Genomic DNA, 7,862 nt, shown 5'->3' with positions numbered 1-7,862 from the left:
TTCACTTTTGTGGTAGGGGATTGCGCTAATCATTATGGAGGATAGGTCTGTGAATATGCTGTAGGGCTGGTTTAGTTATGGCAAATTTCTTCAACATGTGTATGTCATTAAAGTATTTAATTTCTCCATCATAAATGAAACTCAGTTTAGCTGGATACAGGATCCTGATTGAAAGGTATTTCGTTTTAGGAGCTTAAAAGTCAATGACCACCCTCTTCTAGCCTGAAAGATTTCAGCAGAGAAATCTGCAGTCATTCTTATATTCTTCCCCTTGTAGGTTATGGTTTTCTTACATCTAGCTGCTTTCAAATTTTTCTCTTTCATATCACCTTTAGTGAAGTTAATTATAATGTGCCTGGGGGATGTCTTATTCGGGTTGAGTCATGCTGGGGTTCTGAAACTGTCTGCTATCTTAATTTCAGAATCTCTTGGCATGTCTGGAAAGTTCTCTTTCATAATTTCATGGAGAAGAGCCTCTGTGTTTTGTGAAGCAACTTTGTCACCTTCAGGGATTCCTATAAGGCAAATATTAGTTTTCTTCGAATTATCCCAGAGCTCTCTGAGAGAGAGATCCATTTTTGCTTTCCATTTCTCTTCATATTTGAGCCCTTGGGATAGTTCAAAAGCTTTGTCTTCAGTGTCAGAGATCCTTTCTTCTGCCTGCTCCATTCTTTTAACGAGGGATTCTACCGTATTTTTCAGATCTTTGAGGGCTGCAAACTCTTGCCTTGTTTCAAAATCTTTGGTCATTTTATCTTTGAAATCGTTGAATTCTTGAGACATCTTTTGAATAATTTCTAGAAATTCTAATTCCCTCCTTTCTTCCAGTCTGTTAATCTTATTTGCTATCTAAATTCTGAACTCCATTTCTGACATCTCAGCCATCTGTTTATGGATGGGATCTTGAATTGCATCTGCCCCATCCTTCCTTGGGGGTAGTTGATCTACTCTGGTTATTCAAGTTACCAGAGTTTTTCCGCTGATTCCACCCCATGTTGAATTTATATGTTTGGCATCTGTACCAGAACCATTCAGTCAGTGGCTTCCTCTGGTTGCCCAGAGAGGCAGAGCATGTCTGTCTGCAAGAGCCTCAGGGGTGTGAGCCTTGTTGATCCCACTGCTGTGGCTGCTGCTCTTTGCCTCGGGTACCCACTGTTCTAGTTTGTTTCCCTCTCAACTGACCGTTCTCTCATAGTTCTTGGGCTGCCAGCAAGGGATGCTGGGAGCACAGGGCTCTGGCAGTCCTGGGACTGCCCAGCACTAGTACCTGGAGTGGGGAACTCCTCCGCCACCTTCCACTGGATGCGCACGGCTCTAGCAAGCAGTTCTTGGCTCGCCCAGAGCAGGAGCCTGGAGCAGTGGACTCCTTCCCCCATTGCCCGCAGGGACGCATGGGGCTCTAGCAAGCAGTTCTGGGCCCACCCAGAGCGGGGGGACTCCTCTGCCACCACCTGTGGGAGGTGCGCAGCCCTAGCAAGCAGTTCTGGGGCCTCCCGCACAGGTGCCTAGAATGGGGGAGTCCTCTGCCCCTGTCTGCCCAACGTGCAGGTCTATCAGGTTTCCGACTACGGGACCAGGACTGGGCACTTGGTCCCACAGGGGTGGGGGACGCTGCTCTTGGGCCCCCCTCACTGTCTCTGTAGGCAAGGGGGGAAGGGTGGACTGGAAATTCAAAATGGCAGTGAAAATGTTTGTTTGGTTTTTCTGCCAGGCGAGAGCGTTTTCAGAATCTCATGGTCCCTCTATGGGAGTAGACCCCCCTTTCTATAGCTCTCACATGTGGGGTGAGATAATATATCCTCAGTTCACCGCTTGCTTTTAGAAAACTTACAGGAGCACAAGAAGAGAAAGCAAAGAGAAAAACACAACTTTCTTTGGGGCGGGGTTGGACACTTTTCCTTTGGGATGTATTATGTACCTGTAAATTGCTTTCTTGGAGTCACAACTTGCCTCAGCAGAGGTGTCCTGCAGATATCACTCTTCTCTCTCAGCTGGGCTCCCAATCTTCAACTTTATTGGGTATTTTTTGGACATTATCCTTCCCTCTGGATGGGAGCTTCTGTTGGAGGCTGGTGCTTGTCAGCCATCTTGTCCTTCCCCCTGCTGTATTATTTTTTTAATACCCTAGTGTGTTGCTCATTATAAAGTGAAATATAACCTGCCATACTATAATAAATAATGACCTACAAATAAACTCAGGCATTTTATGCTTACTTGTGTCATGCTAATTGCACATTTCCTGATAATTTGGATGAATTTAAATAAGATTTATGGCATTAAGAAAGACAAAAATTCTAAAACTTTAGTTTCTGAAATTTCTTAAGTATGATTCAGCTGATTGCTAATTCTGTTTTCCTATTGCAGGTTTCTCAACAGTGATGTCACAAGATTGACCACGTTGATCACAGTAAGACCAAAATTATAGTTGAATTTTAAAGATGTTTTATTTTTTCTGAGAATGAGAATTGAATTAGGAAATACTTGTAATTTAAAACTATTATTATTTCTTTAACCAGTAGTTGAGTGTTCACATTTTCAGTGAATCATTTCTCATACTTCCAGTTATTTAAGTACTTTTAAAGTATTACTTCAAAGGATTTAAAGAACATTTAAAATGAAAATTACTTGTAATTCATAACTGAAATTATAGGCTGAATTATACTAATATATTTCAGTGTGAATCATACTCTGAATATCATCATTTTTTAGTTTATGTTTTTATCAAAAAATTGCAAAATATTTAAGGGTTACATTAGGAAAAATAAAATAAAATTACTCGAGACTATAACGAATTATTAAGGAAAGATTATGAAAACATAACCTTGATAGAATTCTTAGGCATCTTGCTTTAATTCTTTATTGATACTTAGATGATTTATAGAGTTTTCCAAATATGGAGACTTGTTTGAAAAAGGATAGTTCTCTTAAGTAAGTGATGTTTTTCTTTTTTTGAGAGTCACCTTTGGTAGTATGCTGTGATGTTGAGGTTGTGGTTCACAGCAACCTCAAACTCTTGGGCTTAAGCGATTCTCTTACCTCAGCTTCCCAAGTAGCTGGGACTACAGACATCCACCACAACGCCCGACTATTTTTCGTTGCAGTTGTCATTGTTGTTTAGCTGGCCTGGGGGCCCGTTTCTAACCCACCAGCCTCAGTTTATGTGACCACTGTACTACAGGCTCCAAGCTGATGTTTTTCATTTTTAGTTTTATTTAAAGTATTAATTTCTATTATTTTAAAGGAAATATGTTGCCTAAAGAAAAACTTTGTACTCAGCTTTTTTCTCTGTTATTATAAAATTCTAAATAGTAAGATCTGAATTATAGTCATGAGATTTGCAGTATTTATGAAAAAATCTTCTTAAACACATAAATTTATTTTGAGTAATTTATTTACTCTTTGAACCTACCTTAACCCTGTTTTAATTGTTCATTAAGTATATGATCATTGTCAGAAATGTAAATCCTGAAAGAGATTACTTTTGTATTTATGTTTACATATATATTTTTTAAAACTAGTAGCAAGAGAGAATTTTCACTGTATTTTTAAAGACTTTGTCATCACCATTTATTTAGTCTACTGATGTTTATGGCATATTCATTTTCATTCTCCTAAGGGAACATTTTAGCTTTCTCTGATTTGTAGCTCTTTGCTTGTTTGTTTTTTCTGAATCAGAATTTTATGTCCTAAATGAATATTTTATAACAAATATTAACAAATTTCAGCATTAACCTTTCTGTGTTTAGCATCTAGTGCTTTACAATTTAGGAAGTTAAAAGAAGCACTGGATGTAAAAGTTTGTTTTTATTTTTTAAATTTAAAAATGCTGACTCCCACAGCCTATTTTTAGGGTAATATTAAATGCATATTTAATTGTAACTGATTTAATCCAAGAATTTCAAGAAGATAGGTGATATTCAATATTATCAGATGTTAAATAAGTTAAAGACTTAAGAAGTGTTCATTTGGGAGGTTTATAAGTGACTGATATTAGAAATTCTTACTTTGTCCGTAAGACAAGGCTTACTATGAGGCATTGCTTGTGAGGCTTTCTCCAGCCCCTTGAGTTAAGAAGTGAGACTAGATTTCAATGTTAATTCACATTGAGGATGCTGGTAAAAGAATAGTTTGAGTACATATTGACCATGGGGTTGGAACAATGTGAGGTCAGGAAAGGCTGATTTTCTCACAGAAAGTAGAGAGATGAAGGGATTCGTCAGATATATGAGCTAGTGTAATAATATGACAAAGTAAGAGCTAAGAGTAGAGTGTTGTGGTTAGAGAGGGAGATTATATTATGTATAGTTTCAGAGGTGAAGCATAGCAAGTACTTACATATTATGTAATATATACATTTTATTTTTTTCTCAAAAATGTTTGGAAGCCAGGAGGATTTCTATTTTTTTCCATTTTTTCATAATCACAGAAATGTTAAAACCTTTTAACTGATCTCTTCTTCCTGGCCATTATTATTTTTTCCCCTGAAACTTGAACTTGATCCCCAGTTTAATTTGATTAAAGCACTATTCTGTTTTTTTTTTTTTTTTTAAGAGACAGAGTCTCACCTTATCACCTGTGGTAAAGTGCTGTGGCGTCACAGCTCATAGTAACCTCCATCTCTTGGGCTTAGGCGATTCTCTTGCCTCAGCCTCCCAAGTAGCTGGGACTACAGGAGCCCACCACAACGCCCGGTTATTTTTTTTATTGCAGTTTGGCCAGGACCGGGTTCCAAATTGCCGCTCGGTATATGAGGCCGGTGTCCTACTCACTGAGCCACAGGCACCGCCCAATTAAAGCACTGTTCTTTCGTTTTATTTTTATGCTAGAAGATGTTTGGTGGCTTCCCTTTTCATTCTATGTCAAATCCAGACTTCCATTTAGTTTTAGATCAAATCCAGATTTTCTAACTTATATTCAACATCTCTCCGCAGTTTGGCTTGAACATATTTCCTATTTATTAGTAATAAGACCCCTACACTCTACTCAGAGTAGACTATAACTCTCACCTTGAACGTACATTTTGATTCCAGACTTACATTCATGTCATTCCTCTTACTTAGAATTTTCTTTTTCCTTTTCATACTTTTAAAAAGTTTCTTCTAGGGCGGTGCCTGTGGCTCAAAGGAGTAGGACACTGGCCCCATGTGCCAGAGGTAGTGGGTTCAACCCAGCCCTGGCCAAAAACTGCAAAAAAAAAGTTTCTTCTAATGAAATCAGTTCTCTGTTTTTTGTTTGTTTGTTTGTTTGTTTGAGACAGAGTCTCACTGTGTCACCCTCCATAGAGTGCTGTAACATCGCAGCTCACAGCAATCTCAAACTCGGGCTCAAGTGATTCTCTTGCCTCAGCTCCCAAGTGGCTAAGACTATAGTTGCCTGCCACAACGCCCGGCTGTTTTTTTGTTGCAACTGTTTAGCTGGTCTGGGCCGGGTTTGAGCCCCCACCCTCAGTGTATATGGCTGGCACCGTAAGCACTATGCTATGGGCACCAAGCCAGTCTCCTCTGTATTATTGTATTCACATATAATCATCTCTCTGAGGCCTTCTCTAATCATCCTAATTGAAAGTGATTCTCTTTCCCTTAATTTTGTAATGCTTAATTTTTATTACTTCCATATTTTGATAACATGTATTCTTGCATTGGGGGTATTTAATTTAATATATATCTTCGTATTGTACTCAGGAAATATTTGTTGGTAATCATAAATACCCCAGAAAGTGCTAATTTAGTATCTTTATTTTTCTTATATCAAAATTGAAAGAGAGACATTAATACATGAATATTCATAATTGAACAATAAGAAGCAGAGTGGACAGGATAGAACAGGTTTTAGAACCCAAAGAGTTCAAGTACTGATGTCTCTCTGAATTAGTTATGTGACTCTCAATAAGTCAGCTCCTTTGTGTCCTAGTATCTTCAGCCATACAGTGATACATTAGCTGAATTTGAAAGGATTATCTTGAGATTTAAATATAATGTTTGTTAACCTGGCTTATGTTTTACTCATAAAACTTTATGGCTGGCTTCTTTATAAACATACCAAGGGGCATGAAATCAACCATAGAGATCAGAGATAAATCCCAAATACCTAAATTTACCCACTTATAATAGTGGCCCTTTTGTTTGCAAGTTTAATAAATGAATTTCTACTTTATACATTACACATACAGTAACAACTTTATTGACTTGTGTAAGTTTCAGGAAGGAGGCCAATTAGACCTATTGATACGATGTTCTTTTATTTAGGGAAAAGAGTTTAGACTTAACTAAAATGTTAACATCTTAAAAGGCCAGAATGAACTATAGAACAGTTTAGATTATACTACATTCTTTTGTAACAGAGTAGAAAAGTAAGGTCCAGAGAGTTTGAGGGACTGTAGTAGGCATAGTACTTAAGGACACGGGCTTGTTTCAGTTTGTGCTGTGGTATTTATATACCTACTGTGATCTTGAGTTAATTGCTTAGTCTTAAGATCCAGTTTTTTCTTCACTGAAGTAAGAATAATATTATATCTCAGTAGTGTTATAAGTATTAAACCACTTAGCATAGAGGATGGCTCATACTTAACATATATTTCTTACCCTTATCATACTTATCATCATCTGTAAAGTTACTTGCCTAAAATTACATAGTGTGAGAACTTGAACTCAACCAGTTTGCTTTATCTTGTTTTAATTTTTACTATTCTGTACCTTGATCTCAAATCTCCCCAAACTCACTTTCTTCTTTGAGAGTACTTGTGAAATTTATGTGCAGCTTTATTTATATGTAATTTCATTACTCCAGTGGCTGTATTTTATTTTCAAGTATTCTTATTTAATATTTTACTATGTATTTCATAATGTGTTATAAGGTAACTTTTAAATAAAGTGGCCTTTTCTGTTTTTATTAAGTTTCCTTTTTGCTCCTTGGTGATTTTCTTATGAAGATTACTTAAATTTAATAGAGACAAATTTCTACCAATAGAACTAATTAGTCACTGAGATTTAGAAGGAATTACTATATAATTTGACAGTGTATATGCTGTTAGAAATATTGATGCAGATAATGCATTTAAGATTGTCAGATGGGTACCTACTCCCAGATAAGACATAACCAGGTATAGCAGTGACTAATAATTGTTCCCTAATTTGGATTTTCTCTTCTAATTTTTGTCCCAGCTCATCTGGAATAAAAACATCATTTCCCCAGTGTCTCTTGCATTTAGATGTAGTCATTTGACCAAGTTTTGGCTAGAAATATACTACATTAGGTTATTAAGTATGAAATGTTTAGGTTCCTTAAGTACTAAATTTGATAGTTTACATCTGACATTTCACTTTGACAATTACTGAAGTTTTTTTGTTTTTGATTTGTGTGTGTGTGTGTGTGTGTGACTGTATATCATCATTTTTTTTTTTTTAATGCATGTTTGGGATTGTGATCATCTTGCAAAAAAAAATTTTAGAATAATTTTTTTTTTTTTTTTTGGCAGTTTTTGGCCAGGGCTGGGTTTGAACCTGCCACCTCTGGCATATGGGGCTGGCACCCTACTCCTTTAAGCCACAAGTGCTGCCCCTAGAATAATTTTTGTAAAATCACAGATAAGTAAAAAAATTGTGGTATTTTCAAATATGAGTTTCATTGTGGAACCAATGCAATAAAGACAGCTCAGAATATCAACAAAGTGTTTGGGAAGGATGTAGCTAATGAATGTATAGCACACCAGTGCTTTGAGAAGTTCTATTTAGGTGATTTTAATATTGAAAATGATCCATGTGGGTGACTTGAGACCAAGGTGGATAATGATGAGCTGAGAGCAATAGTAGAAGTGAATCCATCTCAACCTATGCATGAAGTAGCAGGAAGGTTTGATGTTACTA

General features: G+C 36.8%; 1 protein-coding gene across 5 annotated transcripts in view; it reads left to right on the top strand.

The window, feature by feature from the left end:
* BAZ2B (bromodomain adjacent to zinc finger domain 2B) overlaps positions 1-7,862 on the top strand; it is a 271,958-nt gene that overhangs the window by 70,355 nt on the left and 193,741 nt on the right. For all 5 annotated transcript variants that reach the window (XM_023516805.1, XM_023516804.1, XM_023516803.1 and 2 more), the window contains exon 2: positions 2,365-2,407. The gene's annotated coding sequence lies outside the window, so the exon portion shown is untranslated. The remainder of the gene's footprint in view (positions 1-2,364; positions 2,408-7,862) is intronic.

Source organism: Otolemur garnettii, unplaced genomic scaffold (genome assembly GCF_000181295.1).
Source record: "Otolemur garnettii isolate 467f Iridium unplaced genomic scaffold, OtoGar3 scaffold00098, whole genome shotgun sequence".
Lineage (NCBI taxonomy): Eukaryota > Metazoa > Chordata > Mammalia > Primates > Galagidae > Otolemur > Otolemur garnettii.
Note: the sequence above shows the minus strand (reverse complement) of the source record. Positions and strands in the feature narration are given on the sequence as shown.